The following is a 27,529-nucleotide window of genomic DNA, read 5'->3' on the forward strand; positions in this document are numbered from 1 at the left end:
ACAATGCTACTTAGTATGCAATGATTTGCTAGAAACTTGAGGCACAGCCATATTTATAACAGGTGAACACTGGCTGCAAATTGAGTTACTTGAACGAGCCTCTGATGAGTAGATCAAATAATCTGAATGCATGCTTCAATGGAAGGGATACAACTCAAGGACATCTGACCTTTTGTACAAAGCAATTAAGTTGGTCAATGCCACAAATGTGCTTAAATTTGATTGCTGACCTAGAAATAGTGCAGAATCTTAAATATTTCTTCTTCATTTTACATGTCATAACTTCTTGTGTTTTTAAATGTTTCTGAATCCTCAAACTCTCTGATTATTTCCAGGTTTACATGAAAATATTAGAGATTTTCAATGTGGTCTCAGACTTTTGGACCCCACTGTATATATATATATATATATATATATATAGTATACGTGTGTACTTCATAATTTACTACACGTCTTCATCTTCAATGCACCACATTAGTTCATTTTAAAACATGCAAATGAAAGATCACGCTAAACTGTTAAACTGTCAGCTGTTCTAAATGCCAATTACCGTCAAAAGTATTGTGTCTGTTTGAGAGAGCTGTAAATATTTTATCAGGATGGATACAGGCAAGAAGTTCATGTCAGACCACTGGGCCTTTTCCCATTGGTTTGATTAATGTATGGGTCGGCCATTTTTACTGCTAGCAATTTATTTTTTGCATTAATGAAACATGAAACAATACACAAATAATTAGGACAACGTATATATTAATCAAATAGTGAATGTAGCTAGGTATGCTTTGGTTTTAATTGGTGATTAGGCAGTATAAGCATATTTGTCTTCTTTCGTGATTTTTTACCAAATGACAAAATTTTTACCTCTGCATAACCACACCAATGCATTACAGTATGTCATTTTATTGTACTGCATGCTCACGTGCGGTTTCCTTCAGTGTAGTGCCATTTTCATTGTTTAATTTTGAGTTTTTTTCCCCCATGAAACTGGACATCAGTCATCAAATAACCACAATAAATAGACTTTTTGAGAAAATGTTGTTTTATTTAATTTAATAATATAACATATCTGGATGTTGATAACAGACAAACGGAGTCACCACCCTTGGCTGTCTTCTCATTGGACCGTTTCATGGTCAGAACACAAAGTCAGCCAATGGAGTCTGCCCCCTGGAGTCACATCAGCAATGACAATGTGAACTGCTACCTGCTTCAGTTGCTAATAAACGGGAGATAATTCAGTGGTACTCCTTTATTATTATGCAATTTCTTTGCTGTGGCTGATTACAGGGTCTATCAGTCCATACACACACAACCTTAAGAGGATATCAACGGTGGTGAATACTATACGAAAGCGGGGATACAGTACACATGATACTCAGGGGAAGTGACACTCCTGCTTTGGTTTCGAGGCATTCTGGAAAGAACTTTTCTGCTACTTCACTGCGATACTTAAAACTGTACGTGCTTTCAAATGCTGTTTTTCAACAACCGAATTGTTGAACAGTGAGGCCGTGGAGTAAACCGCACCTCAAATGTGCCCTTGCGATAAAGACACCTTGAGTGGCATCTCCAAATGGGGCCTCCCAGCAGCTGCTGGTCTCATGCTTCCCTCACTGTGCAAATGCATGCAGCCCTGTTCCCGAGGACCTCACCTGTGACCTCCAATGACCTCACAGGTTAAGGGTCTCAGGGACAGAGGGGCATACGGGGAAATGTAGTTTTTGGTGGGAATCACTCAGAGATGCAGATCTTGTGGCGAAAATAACCCAAGTGGCCGCTGTACCTATTGAAATAATCACATCTGATGTACTGTTATGGGTCAAATGGAGAGAAAAAGACAAAGAATGTAGCACACAATGTGTGAGAATTCAATAAACAATTTTTACTATATTGTGCTGTCATAATAATGGAATATTGAATCTCTCTCTCTCTCTCTCTGTCTATGACTGCGTGTGTGTGTGTGTGTATATATATATATATACAGTGTGTGTGTGTGTGTGTGTGTATAGGGTGCTGCTGTGTAAATATGCAACTGTAGTTTCCTGTGTGTTTCCTTTACTCCACAAAATAGCCTCATATAATGTCAGTAAAATTTCCTGATTTTTGTAGTGGAAAATGACCATTTCCTCCCTTCCTTCTGTTAGTCTTTCCCTGTCTTCTTGCCGACAGGCTGAGACGTCTGCTCTGTAATGGGTCAGCTGAAAGAGGAGAGTCATGGTTCAGTGTGTTAAGCGCGCACTCCTGCATGCCCAACTGTTAAAGCTGCTGAAATTGAAATGAAAGTAAGAATACTGTTGGCAGCTCACTTACCCAACAATATGAAGACCCCAGTTTGGGATTGTATGGGGCGTGGAATTAAGAGACAGGGGGTAGGAGTTGGCAGCTGTCAGTCTTTTCCAAATTCCAATGCGGAGCCTTTTCCCAGTCCCATCTTTTGGTGTTCTCAAAATGTCTGGTGGCCTCCACCTCTAGGGAGATCAAACTGCAAGAGTAAAAAAAAAAGGCGACACACTTAACCTTGTGAAGTTACATAAATTACAGATATGTTTGTACGCCTTCCATGCAAGTCTCTGCGACGGCAGTTAATACCACATCCAACCATACCTGGGTCCAAACTTGAATGGAAAGAAAAAAGAAAAAAAATTTTTTTTAAGAGCGCGGCAGTGCCACCTACTGGGAGACAATGAGACTGACTGGCTGACTGGCTGGCTGGCTACACAGTGACTAAGGGACAGACAGAAGCCTCTACACAGGCTGACACTGGTGTGTTCCCCTGTCTGACACGTCCTTTGCTGGAAACTCGGGAATTAGACTACCCTCAACACTAACACACAGACATAAGGACAGACGCATAAAGTCGCACACCACACACATCCAAACGTGAAAAAGTCACCGCACCGCGTACTTTAAAGTGTAAGTCCACTTTGCATATTTGCACGACTCAATTTGCTTTCCTAATAAGAGATTGACTCGATCGTCCCCCCCCGAAAATGCCAATGCCAGCACGAAATGCCCAATGGATTTTAACGTCACAGAGACAGAATTGTCAATGTCGCCGAGAAAGTATTTCCTTTTACAATACCCAAATTTAATTAAATGATGTAAATATTTCAAATAAGGCAAAGTTGTCTTAATGACATCATAGTAGTTCCTGTTAATAAATTTAAAAAAAGGAGCCCTACATAACCAGACCCCCTGAACAGTGAACATGCGTGTCTCAAAGCTCGCACGTACACGCACACAGGTGTGCGCACACGAGAAACACGCAAAGCCTCTGAGAGCACGCGTGTAACACGCACGTCCTCCGCAGAACCAAACTAAACTCATTTTCCCCTTTTTCATCCGTAGCCACTTCCCAAATTTTCCCTTTATTGTTTTGTGTCTCCCGCCCGTGACAAAAATAAGAGAGCTGGAAAAGCAGAGCGAAACGAAAAGTGAAAAAGCTGAACGCGGCGGCTGACAGATGGAGTCGATATTGTTCCTTTTCCTCTTCTGTCCGACAACAAAAATGCACACTCACCATTTGTGTTTGCTGATACACAAGTTAGCTTGTTCCTTAAAACACCCATACGCACACGCGCGCACGCACACACACACACACACACACACACACATACATGTGCACACACACACTTATGCACGCTAACACATATGCATACTCACAAACATGCATTTACATGCACAGACACACATACAGGCGTGCACACACACACACACACACACACACCAAAAAAGGAAGCTGATATCTCAGCACTCCTTCCCATTTCTCTGTCCCTGTAAGTGGGGGCTATGTCTTGGCTGCATCGGCTATATCCTACAGGGAAACAGAAACAAGAAAAGAGGCTCCATCGGTTCAAAAGCAAAAAAAAAAAAAAAAAAAAGAAAAGCAAAAAAAGGGAATCGCGTTTCTCTTCCTGTCCAATCTTCAGTGTCTTCATTTTTCAGTGCTGTAAAAAGTGGATAAAAAACAGCCTTCTACCTCCTTTATCTCTCTCTGTCCCTGCTTGTGCCTTCCTCTCTACAAAACTGGAGAGCTACCTGGTATAGGAGTTAAAGCAGGCAGTGAGCTAAATAGCAGATACAGTCTAAATAGTCATATTGATTCCATTATAAGGTACTATTCCTACATCCCTTAGCACCGGTACAACCCACTTCCCTCTGTCCTCTCCATCATTTGTGTCACCGGCAGGAACACACGAACACACACAAGCACATACACACACCAGCACACGCACTCACACACACACACACACACACACACCTTCTCTGTCTTTTTCTGCCATTACATCCACTACTTTTCCTCATGCCTGTCTCATTCTCCTTCTTCCTATCCCTCTACGTGGACTCATTCCCTCTCTTTCTCTCTCTCTCTCTCTCTCTCTCCGTATTCCTTGTCCTCGATCTCCACCGAGCTCTCCTTTCTCCCTCTCCCTGTCCCTCTACGTGGACTCTCTTTCTCTCTCTCTCTCTCTTTTTCTCTCTCTCCCTATTGCACTCCTTGTCCTCAATCTCCACCGAGCTCTCCTTTCTGCCTCCCTGTTCTCTCTCTCTCTCTCTCTTTCTCTCTCTCTCTCTCTCTCTCTCGCGTTCTCTCACGTTTTTCAAGCATCACGTCTTCAGTCTCTCCCTCGCTCTTTCTCTCTGGCGCGCACTTTTGCAGTCGCCGTGTGCACACGCGCGCGTGTGTGTGTGTGTGTGCGTGTGTGTGTGCGCGCGCATGTCTGGGAAAGAGAGAAAATGTGTGCGAGAGTCAGAAAGCAAAGAGAGGCAGGGAGGGAGGAGAAGGTAGAGAGGAAGGGAAATGGGGGGGGGGGGGGGGTGCAGAATATCACCCAGAGTGAGAATAATCCAAAATATATCACATCCAGAAGTGATGAACCTCAGGAAATATTTCCTCACTCTCCTCTGTTCTTGTCTACAATTATCATCTCTGCATTAGAGTGAAACCGTAGGTTTCGGGAATGCGTTTTCCCTTCTGATTTAGCACCCTGTCAATAGAACGATTCACAATTTACTGCAGCAAACAGGCTGCCAAAATCTGACGTTACACAGAAAGGGCAACAGAAAATGCCGGAAGAGTTTGGCATCTGTGGGCAAAGACATGGCCTGTAATGCAACGTTCTGAAATCGACTCCCACCAGCCACATAACCAGCCTCCCAGGTTGATATCATTCCGTCTCATCAGGTTAATATTATTCCAAGCCAAATGTCTGACTTATAGTGAAGTGTTGTTTAGTTAGCCGAGATGTTGCTGTCCCCGTTCCTTTGAAAGTGCGTCGCGTTTGTACATTTGTGTGTATGAAAATCACAGCCGCAGTTTTAACCGACACTACAAAGGTTCCTGAGGGAAATTGTTATTCCATGGTGGCATTTTTTTTTTTTTACTTTGGTTGTAGTTTGTTATTTTTAGTAACAGAAAACCTTGTTAAGCCCTTTCTGGGTTATAATGACAATTGTTTTGCACAAACACAACAGCTAGGAGAATTGCTACTTGCATTGACTCTGTTTGTACATTGCTTTATGTTTCCTGAATATTACAAGTGTTCATATACTCACATAGGGAGTAGGGACTTTTAAAAATGTAAGGAAATTTGCCTCTCAGAGGAAGGGATATTTACATTACAGACATTTACAGTGCAGTCAGTAAAGTAAGTATTTGGACAGCGACACAATTTTGTTGTTTTGGCACTGTACTCCAGAACATTGGATTTGAAACGAAACGATTATGTGCAGACTGGCTGGATTTGAATGGTTGTTTCTGCGCATTTCAGAATTCATCCTGCTGCTGTCGTCAGCAGTCACCGATGAAGACAAGTGAGCCAGTATCTGTGGCAGCCATACATGCCCAGGTCATAAGACCACCTCCACCATGTTTTCACAGATGAGGTGGTATGCTTCCTTTCTTTACACTTTCCTCTTTCCATCGCTTTGCTACAGGTTAATACTCATCTTGTCTGTCCATAAGACTTTATTCCAGGACTCTACAGTTGTTATGTAGTTTTTTTTTAGCAAACTCCTGCCTGGACATTAAGATCTGGAGGCTTACCAGAGGTTTGCATCTTACAGCGAATCCTCAGTGGTTATGCTGGTGTACACTTCTCTTTATGGCAGTCTTTGACATATCTGTGCCTACATCATGGATAATGCTTTTGATCTGCTTTCAAAAACTTTTCTTTACAATTGAAAGTACTCTTCGGTCTTCCACTACAGTGGTCTTCCATGGTCTATCAGGTTGTTTTTTTGTTGTTGCGCTCACCAGTGCATTCTATGGATGTAAATACCCTCAACTGAAAGCTGACAGTCCACACTTCAATCTCATATTTATTGTTACATTTCAAATTCAACGTGCTGGAGCACAGAGCCAAAACAACAAAGATTGTGCCACTGTCCAAATACTTACGGACTGTGCTGTATGTGGTATGATCCAGAGAACATATATACATGGTGCAACATATTACAGGAGATTGGTGGCTGACCTGAGTGAAGACACTTTTATCCCACAGCTTTTGAAAACTGCACCAAACAGAATCATTAGATTAACGGAGACCACAGCGATAAGATAGATCCTTTGTGACATCAACAGGGTGTCTTTGAAGACATAGATCTACTTTAATCTTGGCCAGTCTCCCGTTAATCTGGGGAGAGAACAATGGTTCCCACCAAGCCTACTGCCTGTCCGGGGGTTATAAAATCAACTTGCAATTCAAAGCATTCCACAGGCAGACCACTTTTTTATGTCAGACAGCAGAAAACGGCGATTAATCCAAAGCGATATTTAAAAGGGAAATCATATACCATACAGTGAATGGGGAATAGCCAGACGTACTATAAAATCACTTTGTTCTTTGCGTCTTTAAAACAAAAGAAATTACCTGCATTGTGTCTAACAGAAATTGACATCCATTGAAACAAAACACAGCTAATCTGGTTTGTGGAGCCTCTCTCTCCATTTTGCACCCGCTACCCCACAGCTGTAGCCTCTCAGATGCCCAGAGGCATTTGGACGCTCAAGCACCAAACAAACAGTACAGCACTGCTCATAAATCTGAGAGAGAGAGGGAGAGAGAGAGAGAGAGAGAGAGAGAGAGGGAGAGAGGGAGAGAGAGGGAGAGAGATGGTGTGCCATGCAGGAACAGAACCTTTGCTGCAGGACTCAGAGGAAGAATTTTATTCTCCCTCATTGGGGGATGACGTAATCGGGTTAGACAATGCCCTGTTTTTGGATGGGGGGGCACCCTTCGACAGTCACCTTGTTTGCCCCCTGTACCCGTATCCATGGCACACACCATGTATATATCCGAATACGTAGCCAGACAGACAGACAGCCACATATAGGTAGATAGATATGGTATACGAGAACATAATTGTTCTAGAATGTGTGCGGTTCCCCCCGATGGAATGAGGCGAAACACACAGACAATGGGAACAGTGAAATACAAGCTACACGGGTGGACACCACCGCAGTACTATGGTAAAGAAAAAAAAAAAAGAAATTGGGTCAGCTGGAGTCGAATGTTGACGGAAATACGCTGGGGGTTGGGTTGGGTTGGGTTGGGTTGCGGGGGGGGGGGGGGGGGGCGGATAAAACCGATCATAGATCAAATCTCATAAAAGCTGCGCGAGGGGGGATAACGACGGAGATGGAGGAGCGAGGAATCGGAATTACGCGGCCCGTAAAGGAAGGCTCTTTTTTCCCTGACGGGGTCGGCGAAGGGATTTTTTTTCCCCCCTGCGTGCGTGAAAAGGAGCAGCGTTGAGGCTAGACTGCTGATATATGCCCTTTTTTTTTTTCTTACAGGGGAGCTGCAACGCAATGCAGATATTGGCTGTCTGAGCCACTAGCCAGACACACTGGGGGACTAACGGGAGGCGGGGGGGGGGGGGGGGGGGTGAGTGTGTGTGAGTGTGTGGGGAGGAGGAAGGCAATGGGGTGCGGGTGAGGGGAGGAGGAGGAGGAGGAGGAGGAGGATGGGGGTAAGTGAGGAGCTGGGGTGGGGGAGTGGGTGCGTGTGCGTGTGTGGGGGGGTGGGGGTGTGGGGGGGGGGGGGGGGGGGGACGTAACCCCGGCAGCAGGAGCATGCCAGGATTCAGGGGATGCGAAACTCGCACTTTTTTTTTTTTTTTTTGCGCGACAGAAAGGAATGCGCCGTCTGCGCGAGACCAGAGGCTTTGTGGAAATGTCACGGGCACACAGCCGCATTCGGGCGGGCACTGGAGTTCCATTATCATCGATCAGGACCGAGCGGCAGACAGACGGACCCACAGACTGCAGAACAATAGCACGCGATTGTCAACCGTTAATTCTTTTTTTTTTTGTTGTTGTTGTTGTTGTTGTTGTGGTGGAAAGAGCCCCTTTGAGTTCTCTTGCGCAGGAAAGTGTCTCTCGATGTGTTTTTATTTGCAGGGAAATTGCCTTTCTTGAGCAGAACCGCCGCCACACGCCCAGGTACAAATGTCTCAAAATGCACGACACTATCGCCCCGTGGTAAGGACACTACTGAGGAAACGGCACAGTCACCGAGCTACACAACGAAAAAACTGAACCAGTTAAAGGATGCATATTTATAAAGCCAAATTTATGCCGTGTTAGGAAAAAACTTAGCTAAACTTCAGCTACTGGTACTGCTACTGACAGTCGAAATAAGACGATGCTGTCTCAGACAGTTTGATGTCCAGGTGATGGATTCAAACTGCTTGAACAAAAGAAAGCAAGAAAGCAAGAACCACAAAAGATGCAAACGGACCTGATAAAAAACCCATGCATTTCCTGCTGATAACGTAGACTCGGCTGAAGGAGACTTGAGGTCGCCACATTTTTTTTTTACCGAAAGGATTTTGCGACACGAGTTAAAGCATCGCCTCAGAGACACCCACAGTGCAAGCGACTGCAGCGCGAGTCGACCCCGCTACAAGCCCAGAACCGAAACGTGAGGTGCGGCACAGCCCTGGTGTTCCTTCAACTTACCACTTCGGAGGGGGGTGGGATGGGGTGTAGGGTGCGGGTAAGGGGGCTGCCGTTGCTCTGGTGACGCCGCGGGGAAAGCTAGAAGGTTGTACAGTTATCTCCGGGCTGTTTATTATGCGAAACCATACAACCAACTACCTCACGCCGCAGCACACCGGCGTCGCTACGCCGCGCGTTCCCGGGGCTCGGCCGTGCCCGCTTTTCCGTCTGTCCATCCCTCCGTCCGTCCGTCCGTCCGTACATCAGACACCCTACCACTGTCTGTGAATCCCCCCTCCCCCCCACCCCCCCCCCTTACCCACCCTAATTCTTGACACCTGAACTTCATAGAGCCATGTCATACAGTCCAGAAATGAAATATGTGATTGGGAATTTTCTTTTTTTTGCAGAATCAGCAAATACCAGCTTTTAAGACCCTTGACATGCATGACACGACGGCCATGTCTGTGTATGTCTGTTAAATTATATATTGTATATATACATATATATTTTTTTGTTATCAGTGAAGAACCTCTGTGAGATTAACTGTGATAACCAACATTCTCTCATTTGCATTTTCACCCCTCCTCAAATTACCAACCATGCTGAAATCAAGAATGAGCCCCAGTTCGTTTTTTTTTTTTTCTTCCTGGTCTTGCTTTGTGCTTTCACTGAACTGTGCAGATAGCCAGGGCGTACCGCAGTGCATGTACGCACAGGCGACGCACAGTTTTTCACAGCAGTCTCCTGTGATTAAGCGGATACAAGCACGGAGTTAATGAGAGAGGCAAAGGACCCGCGCCTCTAACGAACGAAAGGCACAGGCAGGTAGGAAGCACAGGCGCACGCACAGGCTGGCTCGTGGAAAGAGAGGGAGAGACACAGGCGCAGGGGGATGAATTTGAATACATCTGAACAGATGGTTTTCCCAACCACCGATGGAACCGCTCTTATTCTTGTAATTCCACAGCTTTGTCTCCCTCTAGTGGTTACCGGACAGAACAGCACCCACCCACCCACCCATCCTTCCCCTTTAACTGCCTCACAAAGCGGAGATTCGTAACCACCGCGTTCGCCGCCACCGCCCTGTTACTCAACCACTTTTTTCAGTAAAACCAACTGTTTCACGTCCGAAAAAATCTGGATTTTTTCTCTTTTTCTTTTTCCCAGAGCACACTACAATAATGACACTCCAGGCCTCTAATTCCTCCAAACATTCCTCTCTCTACAAACAGCAGCACAAAATTCAGCGAGGATTTCAGTTCTATTTATTGCGCGAGTGCCGCCAGCCTTAAGGACACGTGTGAACGTTCGCGACTGACGCCTCATCGGGTTCAGCCTCGCCGCAGCGGCAGTGCGTTTTCACCGCAGGCAGAACAGGGCGATATGGGATATTTCTCGCGCCGTGTGGGGGCGCTGTTGCGCCCGTGAGCCGAAGAGAGCAGTTACCGATTCTGTGCGTATCGCCCGTGCACACAGCAGACGGGCAGGCGCGCGCCCACAGAGCTCCGACGCCGACCGCGGACTCGTTTGCACTCCGCGCCGAATTTCAGCCAGACGACAAGAATTTACTCATTTGCGCATGTTTCTGGAGGCACGGGGCCCCAGTTTACCTGACTCTCCTGCGTCGTGGAGGTATAAAACTGCCCAGATTTAACGGGTTGGGTGGAGGGGGCGTCAGGGGGGGTTCGATTTCTTTACCGAAACTGGTAGATTACGGTGGCAAGAGGACATCGCCGTGCGTGCTTTGTGTCTGGGCTGCTCCCCGCGACGCGCGGTTAGTCACGGCAGGGGGAGACGCCGCTTCAAAGCGGGGCAGGCGAACCGCGAACGGCGACGGACCGAGTCGCGAGAGCCAGGTCTGCGGGTTCAAATCGCGAGCAGGACAGATGCATGAGCGGTCTCGAGCAAGGCCAGCGCGCGGACGGCGGCGTTTGACCGTGCGACAGAACGCCCGCGCGACGTCAAAGGGATGCACAAAGGGCGTTGGCGGAGGAAACAGGTAAAGAAAAGAGAAAAGAGGGGTTCGCCCCACCCGTCCCTCTCAGGCTCGACTCACTGGACCCCCTTCGGGGGAGAGGGGGGAGGGGGGGGGGGACTGCGGTGTTTCAGCATGCAGGGTGACAGACACACTGAGCACATCTTGAGAATTTTGTAGCAACAAATCAAACTGGCACGTTACCATGGCAATGCCAGCAGGATCATTAGTGCACTGCCAGGCTTCATTTTTCTTCCCTTTTTACCCTTTCTTTTTGGGTGGTTTCCAAATCACAGCCACCTTCTCCTAACTGCCAAGACCCAACACCCTCTCCTCCGCCCATTCACCTCACACCCTGCCACCCCATTCACATTCAATTCTCCCTCAGCGTCCCCTCTTTCCATATTCCGTCTCTCTCCCTCTCTTTTTCTCACTTCTACTCCCTCTCTCTCGTCTGTCTTCACCCCACCCCTTTCTCTTTTTGCCACCATCTCTCTACATACCCCCCCCCCCACACCCAGCACACCCTCTTCTTCCTTCCTTCCACCCCAACCACCGCCCTCCCCCCCCCCCCCCCCCCCCCCCCCCCCCCGCCCCCAAACTTGTCTTTCTCTTCTGCAGTCAAATCACGCAGAGATGCAGCACGATTGTGCCAATGCCAGCTCCTCTCCTCTGCCAGTCTGTCTGTGTGCCCGCTGAGGGCCAGAACAAACCATCCCTATGTGCGAGCCAGCTCTGGGGGTTTCAGGGGGCTCAAACGGCGGGCAGGCGAGCGTTTCGTACACCGCCATCAACTCCCCCCCCCCCCCCCACCCCCCCCCCCACCCCACAACAACCCTCTCCACCATCTTCTAGACAAACACGGGCCAAGGCACTTAGCCCATTTTAATCCAACCAGGCAACAAAGACAACAATGAGCACTTCCGCAAGAAACAGACCATCGCGGAAAATTCCGGAGATTATATAGAATAAATAGACGCTCGTCCGCAAGGACTGCGAGCTCCCGCCAGCACGGACCGGGAACGAGAATGCAAACACAAAAGCTCATTTGTGCTCTTCCTGCGAAAGATTTCAGTATGGACACAAAATAAACTCAAAACTGGCTTCCAGAATTGGCAGGGTAGCACAAAAAAAAGGGTAACGGGTGCTAGGGAGGGTATTTGCAAGTGTATTTGATCATGACTTCTCAAGGAATGAATATTTGACTGTCCCAGCCTTCCACACAATGTTCATCAGCAGTTACTATATCAGGAATTTCACAACCTCTTGTTATTCAAATTACTTAAGGAGCTAAGATTACATTAAACGCACTTGCACACAAGCTAATCAAAGTATGAATACAAGCTTAAAGCAAATAAAGTTATGGGCTTAGTGCATAATATTTCCTCCCCGAAACTTCACATAATACCAGCATTGAGATATATATATCCTTGCATTTATATAGCACTTTTCCAAATGCTCAAAGTGCTTTACAGTGATGAAGGGGAACTCCCCTCACCCACAAGCAATGTGTAGCACCCACCTGGGTGATGCACAGCAGCCATTTTGCGCCAGAAAGCTCACCACACATTAGCGAAGGTGGAGAGGGAAAGAACATCTTTTAGCCAATTAAATCTGGGGATGATTTTTGGTGGCAAGTTTGCGAGAGCCAGGTCTGGGATTTGACCAGGACACCGGAGAACCCCCTACTCTTAGCGATAAGTATAGAGATGAGAGATTCACTGTGTCATTAATAAGGCAAAGTAAAAGAAAAAAAATTTTTTACTTGGATGGCAAAATATTTGCCCAGATGTGTGATGATTATTTGTAAGTCTGTTTTTCCTGTCCAAATCAACCAAAATACAAATTGTAAATACACAATTAAATGCTTGCAATTTGATGCAATTGCTGAATTGATATTACTTATTGTATATATGGAGTGTCTGCAGGCACGTTTTTGTGTATTTTGTGTAAGTCGTATTTATTAAAATACATTTGTCAAAATATGTTCTGCTTTTTTTGGCCTGGTTATATGAAACAGAAAGAGCTTGTTTGGCTTTTCATGGGTTGCCTATCGGTCAGCAACAGGAAGGTTACGTACTCTGAATGGAGAAGATGCAGCTAGTCTGCTATTCATACATATTTCAGTACAGCCAGTACATATACAAGCTAAAAATATTAAAATTGTTACAGAAGGTAGCTCTTTGTATAATACAGAGCGATTTTGTAAGTACAATTTAGGAATTTAGCAAATGCTTTTTGCCAAAGGGACTCACAGTAGGTGCACTTAATATAAACAGAATCCCGCCACTGGTCCTGGGTAAGTAAAGCTTCAATCACATCAGTGCCATTGCAGAGGAGTGTAGGCATCAGAAGGGCTCTGTACAGTTTGCCCACAGTTTTCCTGGGTGTATTTTGAAAACAGCCGAAGACAAAAGCTTCCATCACCTTTTGGGCTGCAGGCGATGGAGGCTAATGGGGGGGAAGAATAGACTGGGATAGACTGGGACTGCGTTTGTGAGCCACTGCTACAGTGTCAGCACACGATGCAGGTAGAGCGCACCTGGGAGTCCGTGTACAGTCACGCAGCAGAAGCCGAAACCGCACGACTACTCCTCCTGTGTTTGTATCAGTGCAAAGCTTTCCAGGGGACTCAGATAATGTACAAATATGCATTTTATTCCTCTGAGGGAGGCACACACTGTCGCCCACACAGACGCCCTTCATCTCCCTCGCTCTCTCCTCGTCTTTCTCCTCTCACCAACCTTCCTTGCATACAGTGGCAAACAGCAAAAAAAAAATAAAGAACAAAATTCTAATTATTAAAAATAAACAAACAAACTAAAATCAAACAAATAAATGAATAAATAGATAAATAAATAAATAAACGTTTCTATGGGAACCCGTTCCCCGGCAACCCCTTGGCTTGGCAACATGCCCAACGGTTGCTAGGACACCGTTGTCAATCACTGCCGGGGTGCTGTGCCAGCCATACGGCTCTACCCAGAGTTCTTTGCAGGACGGGGGTGGGGGGGTGGCGGTGTGGGGGGGAGACAGAATTTCGCACGTCTTCATTACGGACATGAAAGATGAAGGTCAGAGTGATTTAATGAGTCGACAGTGCTGCACCGAAAGGGTTTTTTCAAGATATAGTAAAAGGCTGGAGGCTGCTGCCCATTTAGCATAATGAGCCTTTTTTTGCCTTCACTGAAGATCTCACCTTTGTGATGCTTTGTGACACTCCACGGACTACCAGGCCTGCTTATGCCCTCAAAGCAGAAAAGAATAATTTCATAAAATGCAAAGTGCTTTTTAAGTGCTTTCGGTTTATGGTTTTTTCGTGTGTGACCACGATCATGTGGGCACACCTGGGCCCTACTGACACGTTTCAACTGTCAAGGTCATCCCCATCAACCAAAAGCCGGCGGTCTACATTGCCAGCGAAGTCATCGCATCAGGAAGTTCAGGGTGGAATTACTACCCAGGATTCCTTGCACCCAAACCTGAGCTAGAATTCTGGCCTCACCGCTGAGGCAATCGGAGAGGTTACCTGAAGGCCTGCTTCTCTCCTGGGCACCACGGGTAGCGTCGCCCCAAAAAGGAAGTCCCGGCGTCCCCTTTGCAGCGTCCCGGGGAGGGGCTCAGAGCTGGGGGTCAGTCGGGGGGGGGGGGGGAGCAGCGTGCGGCTGGAATAGAGGGAGGGAGCGCGACAGGGAGCAGTTAGAGGGAGGAACGCAGGGAGTGACGGCGGAGGAATGAAGAGACAGGGTGTGCGACACGGCGATTGCGAGTCTTGCGCTGGACCGGATTTGGGTCGGTCCCATTGTTCAGAGACTGAAAGTCACACCTCGCAGCCCAGACACGGGACAGATGCTACTGTAGAAACAATGAGCTCACACACACATACACGTACACACACACACACACACACACACACACATGCCTGCATGCACAATTAGACACACAAATATATACACAAACACACACACACACACAGGCAAACACATACATTTTACATTTTAACCGTAGTGGCAAATATTGCACCTCGGCCATTTCTAATTTATGACACAATAAAAAAAAAGAGGTTAAAATGTTCAGGGATGTGTTTAGTATCTTCATTATGTTGTCCGCAAAACATTTATTGAAATTGTGAAAATGTCTTGGGAGCGATGATGTCATAACTGTGGTGTGAGCACTCAACATTCCTGCTTATGGGCGCCAACATCTATGTGTCTGCCTGCTAACCACTTTGCATGCCTGTCTTCAGTGTAGACTAGCATGTGTCTGTATCACTGGGCCTCTGTGTATGTGTGTGTGTGTGTGTACATAACAGAGAAGTGCGTATAGAGGTTCCTTTTGTGCCTGTCTTTACATTGTGAGAGGAAGTGTCCCCCCCACAAGCCCCCCCCCCCCCCAACTTCTATTCACCCCTCTCTCGTAATGCCTGATTGACCACAGCCCCCCTCAAAGGGGTCAAAGGGCAGACTAAACAGTCTGGTGTCATGGCAACCTTGCAGCCACCAACTAGAATGGAAAAGGCGGGGGGGGGGGGGGGGGGGGGGGGGGGAGGGGTGGGGGTCAGTCAAAGCTGTCAATCAAAGCCTTTCAATGCCAACACTTCATGTTTAGCAAAGGCAGCGCAGCACAGTGAAGGATTATGTGCACCTGCACTTCCAAAGCAGTGGCCGCTCTCTTCGACGGCACCAGTGTAACAAACCCATTCATTATCAGCCTTTCACAGATTGTTGCTATTCTTCTGTTTCAAGTGTATTTCTCTAGGACAAATAAATAACTGTGGCTGTGACCACAAAAACAAACGCACCGATGCAACATTTACCCTTCTTTTGAATGCAAGGCTGAACAGCAAGTAATAAAATAGCCTTCTTTTTTTTTTTTTTTTACCCTACTTGCAGTAAGTCTTTCATTTATGTGATCCTCAAAAAAGCAACTCCTTATAACTCCAACATTTTAATTGGAAAAAATGAGTCTGTAGGCACAGGAGGTTGTCAAGCATTCATACTTTGAGATGTAAAGCCTATTGCTATTTTTCCCCGCAAAAAAAAAAGAAAACAAACAAACAAACAAAAAAAACATTGCTAATCACACAGACAGGATCCCTTGTCCTGGAAGAAATTCCAAAGCACAGTGTTCTCCGTTTATTTATCCACTTTGTGACAGGAAAATGACCAGCGTTGATTCACCATCAGGACCAAACGCTCTCTGTTAGAGTTGAATTAACACTGAGCATTTTACTGTGTAAGTGCATGGCTCCTGTGCTGTTGACCTGTCCGACTACAATGACTCAGAATCAGTGGCAAGGAAAAAGAAACCGATTGGGCCCAGCGCACACCATGGACATATTGCTAGGCACCAATGCTATTTTTGTTCAATTGGATAATTCAGTTGGCATTGATTAGGATCTGTTGGTCTCACAATATCAATGTCACGTTGCATGAGGTGAACTACACAGTACGTCCAAGCGCTGTGTGTGAGTGTGTGTGTGTGTCTGAGTATGCGTGCGTATACATGTGTGTGCGCGTGTGTGCGATTGTGTATGTCTGTGTCTGTGTGTGAGTGTGTGTGTGTGTGTGTGTGTGCAAGTGTGTGTGTGATTATGTATGTCTGTTTGTGTATGTGTGTGTAGGTGTGTGTGTGATTGTGTATGGGTGTGTGTGTATGTGTGTGCGTGTGTGTATGATTGTGTATGTGTGTGTGTGTGTGTGTGTATGTGTGTGCGTGTGTGTATGATTGTGTATGTGTGTGTGTGTGTAATTGTGCATGTGTGTGTCACTGTTTTTCAGGAAAGTTTATCAGATCAATGTGAAGCAAATGTATTCAGATCGATACTGAGCCAAAAGAGAAAGAGAAAGAGAGATAGTTTAGGGTTAGTACATATATATATATCGACTGAAGGGGCCGCCATACAAAAAAAGTTACCTTAAATATGACAAATCTTCAAAAAACAGGATACAGAGAGAAAGACAGAGAGATAGAAAGGGAGGAATAAGAGAGAGAGAAAGAGGAGAAAATAAAAAATAAATAAAAAAAGTGATGGGAGAGGTAAGGCAAGGCTGAGTGAGGAAAGGTGAAAAAGAACGAGAAACAGATTTGCGGTGGTTGGTACATAAACACTGAGGGTCTGAATGGACACTATAGTATATTAAGATAAGACAGACCTTGGAAAATACAGCTGGAGTGATGCCTGGGGGGTGGGGTGGGAGGTGGTGTACGGGGGGGGAGGGGGGGGACGGGGGGGGGGGGTGGTCGGCTGTTAGCGGGGGGAAGTAGAGAAACAAATTAAACTTTCCTGCATTGTCACTGACTTTCTGTTACTGAATTGTGTGCGTGTGTGTGTAGGTGTGTGTGTGTATAATGTGTGTGTGTGTGTGTATGATTGTGTGTGTGTGTGTGTGTGTGTGTGTCTGTGTGTGTGTGTGTGTGTGTGTGTGTGTGTGCGTGTGCGTGTGCGTGTGTGTGTGTGTGCGTGTGTGTGCGTGCGTGTGCGTGCCTGTGTTTGTGTGTGGATACATGCAGCAGTCTTATCACTGAAGGTTCAGAATTCTCAATGTCATTTCCACAGACGGCCTGTAATGACAGAACGGCTTTGCACGCCCCAAGCATTTCAGCGTATCAGTGTCTCAGCTTTAAAGGAAAAGATGGCTGATAATAAAGACACAAAGATGGAATTCATGCTCAGGTACACAGATAAGTTAAAAGTAGCAAACATCTGCTTTTGTGGCTGTAAATTGCCACGTGCAAATTGCAATAGAAACAGCAGTGGTTAAGGGGGGGGGGGGGGGGGGGGGGGGGGGGCGGGTTGAGGTTTTTGTTTTCCTAGCCTTGACCTCTGATCTTCTGGCCACAGCCTGTCATTGTCTGCGAAGACAGACAAGCCGCAGCTGACTGCAGATGACCTTTCACCCCACCACACCTCCCCAAAACATCACCCCCCCCTCACTTTCACCCTTGAACCCTTCGGTTAGTAACTCCTTGGGGCCTCACTGAGACCAGTGTCCATTCGTCAAAGCGAATCTTACAAAGATCGAAGGCCAGTGAATACCTAAGGAAACTGAGTGAGTATAAGACACACCAAGAAAAATTCTATATTCTGAAAATATCTTCACAGAAACCAATCAAAATTTCCGTAAATTAATCCTTTGTCAAAATATAAAACTCTGTTGTCAAATGTAAAATAATTTTGATTAAAAAATAAACCTTTCCTGACTTTCCTGGGGAATGAACCAAACCAGTATTCGGAAAGAACTATAGTTGAAATATATTCCTTTAGTGGTTCATTATGTTATCTCTCATCTCTCTCTCTCTCTCTCTCCGCCATCCACCGCTAACCAACACAACCATTAAAGCCTGCCTTAAACTACAAATGCATCATTACCAATCATTTACCTGTCAAAACATTTTGTCACATCATCAATGCAAGGACTGAGCATATGCAGGGAGGGCACGCTGTCAGGTTTTTTTTTTCTTTCGCTCCCGCAGAACGACGACGAGCGCGGAATGAAAGCGCCCGCGGACGGGCTCAGGGCCGCTCGCCTTCACCTCGAAGTTCAACGGCGAGCCTCCGTGTCGCGATGGGCGCCGGAGCCTTCGCTCACGAGCGCTCTTAGCGGTCGCCTGCGGCCGGTTCCGCATCGCCGCCGTCCTCCTCAACGACCCGCGCTCGACGGAAACCGCCGCGTCCCATTCAGGCCGAAAGCGCTCTCGAAGCCGGGCTGCCTGCCTGTGGCCGCCCCGGACGGCTAGCGGTGTCGCGTCCGCGGCTAACCCGCGATCGGAGGCGGTCGAGCTTCTCCTCGCCCCCGTCGGCGTCTTTGCTGCGCCGTCTGAGGCCTCCGCTCGGCGCGCGGCTGCCAGACGCCGTGGAGCACCGCGGGGGCGACTTGCTGAGACGGGCCTGAACCCCGGCAACGTCCCCATCTCCATCTGTGCCTGTCTGTCTCCCACTCTCTCTCTCACTCCCTCTCTCTCCTTCCCTCTGCCTGTCTGTCTCCCACTATCTCTCTCACTTCCTCTCTCTCCTTCCCTCTGCCTGTCTGTCTCCCACTATCTCTCTCACTTCCTCTCTCTCCTTCCCTCTGCCTGTCTGTCTCCCACTCTCTCTCTCACTCCCTCTCTCTCCTTCCCTCTGCCTGTCTGTCTCCCACTCTCTCTCTCACTTCCTCTCTCTCCTTCCCTCTGCCTGTCTGTCTCCCACTCTCTCTCTCACTCCCTCTCTCTCCTTCCCTCTGCCTGTCTGTCTCCCACTATCTCTCTCACTTCCTCTCTCTCCTTCCCTCTGCCTGTCTGTCTTGCCCTCTCTCTCAATCCCTCTCTCTCTCATTCCCTCTTTCTCCTTCCCTCTTCCAGTCTGTCTCCCCCTCTCTCTCTCACTCCCTCTCTCTCCTTCCCTCTGCCTGTCTGTCTCACCCTCTCTCTCTCATTCCCTTTCTCCTTCCCTCTGCCTGTCTGTCTTGCTTCCTCTCTCACTCTCTCCTGTCTCTCTCGCTTCTTTCTCTCTTTCCATCTGTTTGCCTCTCCATCTCTCTCTCTCTCTGCCTCCCTATTTGGCACTCTGAAACATTGCACTCTCAATTCTAATTCAGATTCAAATCACACATTCTTTACAGGGAATACATTCATAAATATTGCCAAAATTAACATAGATGAATAATTTACCATCATTACTAATATTTATTACATTTGTATTAATATTATATATGTGTAAATATATATATATATATATATATATACACACACATATATGTATATATGTATATATATATATATATATATATATATATATATAATATTAAAACATTATATCAATAATAATATATATACATGCTATCTCGCTTCATCTTCTTTTCTCCCTCCCTCTCTCTCTCTCTGCCCTGCTTTGATGCAGTGTGGCATTTTTTCCCATGGTCCATCGTGGCACCGCCAGTGCCCCAGAGCTACAGTGATTCCTGACATCACCCATTACCCACGTCTCCCCTCCCCCCCCCCTCCCTCCCTCCCCCCCCCGGTTGTCTGGCGCACACAGTGTCAGCCCCCACAGCAGCAGCTGCCGACTCCGCCGCAGACCGTCAGCTCATCAGCACTGGCCAATATGGCCGCCAGTCAGCCGGCGGGCCAGAAACTCACAAACCCCTTTCGGACTCATTAGGCTTCTGTCTATGTCTGTGTGCCTGTCTGCCGTGCCTGCGTGTGTGTGTGTGTGTGTGTGTGTGCACGCGAGTGTGTGTGTGTGTGCGTGTGTGTGTGTGCATGGGTGTGTGTGTGTGCGTGTGTGTGCGTGTGTGCGTGTGTGTGTGTGCATGGGTGTGTGTGTGCGTGTGTGTGCATGCATGCATGTGTGTGTGTGTGTGTGTGTGTGCGTGTGCATGTCTGTCTGCGTGTTTATGTGTGTTTATATGTGTGAATGTAGGTGTGTATGTGTTTGAGTATCTGCACATGTATATCAGTGTACATTGAGGGTGTGTGTGTGTATTTGCACAACTTTGTGTTGGACAGCATCTTGGTGTGTAAAAATCAGTCCTGGGGGGGGGGGGGGAGAGGAGGGGAAATGGGACAGCCGGTGTGTCTGTCTGCACCTTGGTGTCACTCGGTCGTTTAGATCAGTGGCGTATCCGTCAGCGTGTCAGTCTGGGTATGCGTCGGCAGGGCCGATTTCAGCCGGAGAGACGCAAATAACCCCCCCCCTCCAAGCCCGCAGCCGCAGAGCGTGCCTTCTGGTACACGCGCCATAAATTACACAGGACCAGCAGCACCGAAAGCAGCAACAAGCCATGAACTGCATCACACCAATAACACGCACACAAACACACACACTCACACACTCACTCACGCACAGGCACACACACACACACGCACAAACACACACTCACGCACACACTCACTCACGCACGCACAGGCACACACACACACACACACACACACCCACGCACACGCACACACATACTCACGCACACACACACCACTCAACACTGGCACACACACTCTCACACACACACACACACACACACGTCACACATACGCACATACACACATACACGCATGCGCACATTGCATACACACACACACACACACACACACACACACACACACACTGTCCCTCTCTGTCTCTCACTCTCACCCAACCCCCAGCACCTCAAACTGAAAGATACGTGTGTGTGTGTGAAAGGAAGGAGGAGGGGGTGACAGACTGAAAAGGGGGGTGTGGCGTAGACCAGACATAGAGAGGAAGAACAGAAGAGAAAGAGAAAGAAAGACGGCTAGGGGAAAAAAACGAAACGGAGGTAGGGGAGAGAGGTAGAGAGAGAGAGAGAGAGAGAAGAGAGAGAGCGAGCAGCAGAAAGAGAGCGACGGAGAGTGGGGTGAAAGAGTGCAGGAGAGCGAGCTAAAATAAGAGGCAGGCTCTTGCCAGTGCAATGACCTACAAACGGAGGGCTGAGGAGTTCTAACTGTCGACCTGAACGCATTCCTACGGCCCGCAGACATTAACCCGCACGCTGCTGCCGTGCTGAGCTGGACCGGGTCACATGGTCTGGTTCCGGCGCCGGACAGCACCTGCAGAACTTCGCTTTGTGCCCCGCGCGAGACGACTGAAGACCGAGCCGCAGTGCAGCGCAAAAAGTCTGAGGCTTCGCGGTGCGCCGTGATTTGGAAACGCACAGAGACAAAATGAACCAAGGTTACAGCAGACAGGCTTGCTACTGTGCTACTTCAGTATGCACCGGGTCGCAATATGAAATAGTACAGGATACTGCAGCAGACTGCACTGCCAGGGGTGCCCTACAGATTAGAATAGAATAGATTAGAAAACTTTATTATCCATTAAATATAAACTAAAATGGAAATTTTCCTTCAGCTCAATGCTCACTGCCATATTCGGGGGTGGTGGGGTATTTACAATTACATGGACCCTGACTGACAAAGTCCCTCAAAAAATATTAGAACACAGGATGTGAGATCTTTTCATGGGGCCCAAAATCCCTGGTGGTGACCCTGCCCACCGCATCACAGATAACTACACCATAATGGAATATATTGGCTGATAACATTCAACTGAAGCTCGGCTGCACAGGATAAACAGAAGAACAAATAGGACAGAGTCAGTCAGAAAAAAGGGTGGCAAAAAGCAAACTCCCCAATGAAGCCTGTGCCGCTGGCTCTCCGCTATCCGTTGCCGACGGCAATCCAGACTGCTCTCAAATAAACCCCAAATAAAAGTTTCAGAGGCTGTCGGGGGATTCCAAGGCCAAGCCGCCTTTGAGAAGGAGCGAGGCTTAAACTGGAAAAACTTTAAATCCCCCGCTGCGACGGGCAGCGATGAAAATAAGGTTACCGCATAGCCTAAAATCTGCCTCGCATACACACAGTCTCCTGCTCAAACGAAGGCCCTGCGATCTTAATCCGGTTAACAAAATAAATCCAAAAGCAAGATCTGACTAAAGCGAAAAGGTGGAAATCCTTGTCTATCTCCAAGGTCAAGATTCAGCGAACGAAGGGAAAAAACAACACCTCAACACATCCACCCCACCCCCCCTCAAATCCACACACACAATTTGTATGCATTATGTTTCCTACCAAAACCAAACCCATCTCCTTCAGTCATTTCTGAAACAATATGAGCTCCTTACCACTACAAACTCAAAAGATAACTTGGCCTTCTATGTCAACCTTCTATATCTCTCTCTCTCTCCCTCTCTCTCTCTCTCTCACACACATTCTGTCTATTAAGGCTAGGGTTACAGCAGGATTGCTTTCATCCCATTTGTTTCGGGGGGGTTCAAAGCTTCCATTGTTCCGTTTCCAAATTTCCACCTCGGCGGACGCCCTCTCTTCCAGAGCGACGTCCGCGGCTAATGAAGTGCCTGCTTGTAATAATCCTGGCATCTGTTTACGCTGCCGTCACAAACGCCGATCGCGGCATTTCTCCCGCAGCGGCCCGCCGGCCACGCCCGCCCTTTTCTGTGCGCCTCGACCCTGAACGCGGCAGCGTAGCGCACGACGAACTCGAAGCCCCCGTCCTGACAAACCCCCAAACCCCACCAAACGGAGGTGCCTTCAAATTCAGCAGAACAGAGGCGAATGTTCGCGGCGAACGTGTTTTCTTTGAACAGTTCAATTTGAACGGCTTTTTACGAACGTTCCAAATTGTTTGCGTTCCGAACATAAACGGACATGGCGACGAGAGCGTTTGTACTCACAGCCGCTTCTGCGATCATCGATGATAAAAAAAACAATAGCTAGCTAGCAAACAATAACATTGGCCAGCGTTAGCAATAACATTATTGAAAAAACTGATCACACTTAACGGCATCTTCAATTGAAATACTCATCTGGGAACATTTCCATCAGTCCAGCGTCCATTTTTGTTTGCCGCAAACTACCTTTTCAGACTGTTTGCTTATGTTTGCAAACGTTCGCGGCGAACACAAAGCTAACGGAAGAAAGTTTGAAATAGTTTGCAAACGTTCGCCTTGTTCGCTGAACTTGAACGCACCTCAGGTTCTGAGGACTGATGCAGTCGCTTATTTTCAGTGAAACTGGCAAATAAAGCAGACTTCACGTATAGGAGCAACGATGTAATACGAGGCGGGGAAACGGGGTCAATATAAACCATTTCCAGGTCTTAAAAAACACACACACACACACAGCATATGGTACATTTCACAAAATACTGTGACATAGCATGAGGTGAAATCATTGACGATGATGGACGATGTTACCAAGGCCTATTACAGGATCTCGCTATACTTAGTAGAATGGTTGAGCACAAGCAGACCAACACAATCTAGAGCATTGACTCTGATGGGCGGGGGGGGGGGGGGGTTTGGCCTTGCTTAGGCCATGAGTTCACCAGTACGGTGAGCACACGAGCCGCGATCGCATGCCTTCCTCCGCCTCGAGCTCGCTAGCCTGTGGCACGTAGCCAGCCCCTCCGGAGTGGTACATAATTCATAAGGCAGCTGAGTAACATTTCATAAAGTGAGGCACATTAGCGGTATTGACTCTGCAGCTATTGAAAGAGCGGGGGCAGTTTGTTTTAGCGCATCCTAGAGTGATTCCCCCCCCCCATTTGATGTTTGAGAGACAGAAGTGACAAACAAGATTGTACCTCGTTTTTTTTTTTTTTAAATCCCGTGCGGTACAGCGTGTGTGTGTGCGCCACTCTGCATCCTCCTTCCACCCCATCACCCAGTTCCAGCTCAGACCCCCCGATCGGAAAGGGTCTAGCGAGTCACGGCCCGGCGCAACGTCTGCCGGGCGCGACGAACTCTGCCGCCAACAGCAGGGGCCGACGGCCGCGGGCGAGCCAAGCAGCCGCGCGTCTACCGCCGCGTTTGAAAAAACAACATTGCAAGGACGCGCTACGGCACAGCGGCCGAACGGAAATGCAAGGGCTGCTAGCATGGGCGCTACCAAGGCTACGCTGCACGATGCTTGAACAAGTACTTGACTTGAATGGCGTCCTTCTTAACAATGGTGATGCTTTGTAGAAACAGAAAGATAAAACCAAATCAGAGAATTGAAAGGAGCCCTTAAGTGTGGTGTCGTGGTGTCGTAGTGCTGTCATGACATCACATGACATTACAGGTGTTTAGCAGACGCTCTTATCCAGAGCGACTTACACAACTTTTACATAGCATTTTACATTATATCCAATTGTACAGCTGGATGTGTACTGAAGCAATGCAGGTTAAATACCTTGCTCAAGGGTACAATGGCAGTGTGCTACTGGGGATTCGAACCAGCAATCTATTAGGTTACAAGACCAACTCCTTGCCCACTATACTACACAAGACTTGGCAAGACTTGCCCCCCGTCACCCCGACCAACCACACAAGCCTGACCTGCGCACCGCGTCATTGTACTGACCGACAGAGTGGGAAGGCCCAGATAGACCTGAGTACTTTAGGTGTGAGAAACGCGCTATATAAACGGAAGCCGCTGTCATTGCGACAGACAGACAGACAGCACCAGGGGCGTAACGATAAGGCGCGTCCGTGCGACTTAAGCGCTTTAAGGGCAGCCTCTCCGGTGCCTTCCGCGGGCCTCACAGCCGGCGCTGTCCGCAGAATGCAGCAGTCAGCACATCACTCTGTCTGCGTACGAGCGGAGGAGGCCTGCGGGACGCGCCTCCCCGAGCGCAGCCCGTCTCACAGAGCCGCTCTCTCCGCGGCTGACTCCCCAGCTAAACCGGGCTGCGGAGCGGCGGGCCAGATCGGAGAGCCCTGCAAGGGGAGAGAGTGTAAACCCACCCCCCGCCCCACCGCCCCCCTCCCCGGGGTCCTGCTGACGCTGGGGCGAGCGACTGCAAGCAGGGTATCAACCCAACCCCCATCGCGCCCCCCCCCCCCCCCCCCCCCGCGCCCCAACCCCCATGCCGATACACGCTTTGCAACGCGACAGACCGCGAGGGGGTGTCTTTTGTCCGTCGGCGTGCGATTAGATGTCCCGACAACCCCCCCCCCCCCCCCAGCGACGCGAATTGCCGGCGAGCTCAGCGGGCTCCGCACAGCACTGCGAGGAACATGAAGCTCGAGCCGAGGGAGGCGGGTGTAAACCGAGAGAGAGAGAGAGAGAGAGAGAGAGAGAGAGAGAGAGAGAGAGAGAAAGGGAGAGAGAGAGAGAGAGAGAGGGAGAGAGAGAAAGGGAGAGAGAGAGGGAGAGCGAGAGGGAGAGAGAGAGAGAGAGAGAGGGAGAGAAAGGGAGAGAGAGAGGGAGAGAGAGCGAGAGAGAAAGGGAGAGAGAGAGAGGGAGAGTGAGAGAGAGAGGGAGAGCGAGCGAGAGAGCCGCTGATGTGCATAAATCACACAATGGGAGGCAAGGCTGAAACGGCAGGTACTGAGGGATGGCATGAGGAGCCCGGCAGAACGGGAGGAACGCAGACACACAACCCCGACGGATTATCAGTTTTCATCTTAGTCACACGCAGCCTGACAAACAGACAGATTTAGGAGGATGCAGATAGAATAATGAGATGGGGGGGTGGGGGGGTGGGGTGGGGGGGGTGTTGTACGCGAAAGATGGGAGGAGCGTGTTATGCAGAGAGGGAAGGGGACACCCCGAGACTGGGACTACATTTCGTTTGCAATGTTCCTCTTATATGAGCTGTATTTTCTTTCCTTCCCCCCCCCCCCCCCCCCCCCCAGCCCACCGCACATCCCCAACAAGCACAGAGTCGGCTTTCCCTAATGTTTCGGAAAATGGTAGCGTGTGACACGGATGGACCGCACTCCTATACAACATCACAGTGCGTGTGCGTGTGCACACACACACACACACACACCCAGAGGGATTAAATGAACAAAATGAATAAGGATCGACCCCCACACACGCCCACCCCCCACCCCCCCCCCCCCCCCCTCTCAGCTGCCCACTTCTGGGCCCCAAAATTGGATCCCGTTCCCTGAGCACGCAAACACAAATCTGAAAGTCTGTGCAAAAGAATTTGACAACAAAAATATCATAAGGTAACAAATGCAAGCGACAACGCATCAATGCTTCACATTTTCAGTTCACAGAGAAGGACAGTGGAATACACGGAGGACGAAGCTGGATTGAGGGCACGGAATCACAGCGCACAAACGGGCGAAAGATCACAAAAGTTGCACAAACAGAGGTTTTTTAAAAAAAAAAGAAAAACACACAGACAAAGAACAGAAAGGAAAAGACGAAACACGAAAGAAGACGGAACAAAAAATAGAGAATATGCAGGATGAGGCGAGACACACGCTCACACTCACAGGCACACATGCACGCACACAGGGGAGGAGAGGAGACAGACTGGGAAAGGAATGACTCTAAAAGAAGAACACGAAAGAGGTAAAAAAAAATGAAGGGAGGGGAAAATACCGGCATAAGTCGGACGAGTCTAGTCATTTTTTTTCCTTTTTCTTTTCCCGCGATTTCGGCCGATTCCCATTCGGCCATCCCTCGTTCCTTCTCTCTCCCTCCCTTTTCCCTCTTCGCTTTTCCTCCCTCTCGTGTTGCTGCCCAGCACCAGTCCTCTCTCAAATCGTGCGCTCCGTTTTCTCCCTCTTTTTTTTCTGTCTCCTCATCTCCCCCCTTTCCACAGACACCTCTCTCTCTTTCTCTCTCTCTCTCTCTCTCTCCCCCTCTTCCCCTCTCTTCCCCTTCCTTCCCTCTCTTTAAAGGATCTCTACTTGAGGAAAGGTGAGGGGTAACAAGAAAAAGAAAAGATTTGAAAGAACCAAAAAAAAAAGAAAAATTGTGGAGAACAACAACAACCAAAAAGACGAGAGGGAGGGAAAAAAACGGCAGCAGCAGGCAAGCGGCAGCCAGTGCGTCTCGGGCAGCGCTGGGCCCCGTTTCAGGCTGAGCTCGACGTGAACGCTAGCAGCGCAGAACCTGTTTCTCCGTACGTACGGAAAAACACAAACACACGGAAGGAGGAGGAGGAGGAGTAGGAGGAGAAGAAGGAGAAGGAGGAGGAGGAGAAGGAAGGAAGGGGGGAAAAAAAGCTCGGTTCTGTAACTGCGAAAGCGGAGAGAGAGCGAGAAAGTGAGAGAGAGAGGGAGTCAGTCCGTGTGCGTTGAGTGTGCAGGCAGGGTAGGAAGGGAGAAGAGAGAGCCAGTGAGAGAGAGACAGAGAGAGAGAAA

At 48.3% G+C, this 27,529-nt stretch overlaps 1 long non-coding RNA gene across 1 annotated transcript; it reads right to left on the minus strand.

Moving 5' to 3' along the window:
* Nucleotides 1-1,018: 1,018 nt before the first annotated feature.
* Nucleotides 1,019-27,529, minus strand: LOC118207719. The gene is made up of 4 exons (XR_004761444.1): nucleotides 26,763-27,529; nucleotides 14,452-14,587; nucleotides 2,311-2,482; nucleotides 1,019-2,198 (listed from the first exon to the last, which is right to left on the minus strand). It is a non-coding gene; the product is annotated as an uncharacterized LOC118207719 (long non-coding RNA).

The sequence above is a fragment of the Anguilla anguilla genome, chromosome 1 (assembly GCF_013347855.1).
Source record: "Anguilla anguilla isolate fAngAng1 chromosome 1, fAngAng1.pri, whole genome shotgun sequence".
Classification (NCBI taxonomy): Eukaryota; Metazoa; Chordata; class Actinopteri; order Anguilliformes; family Anguillidae; genus Anguilla; species Anguilla anguilla.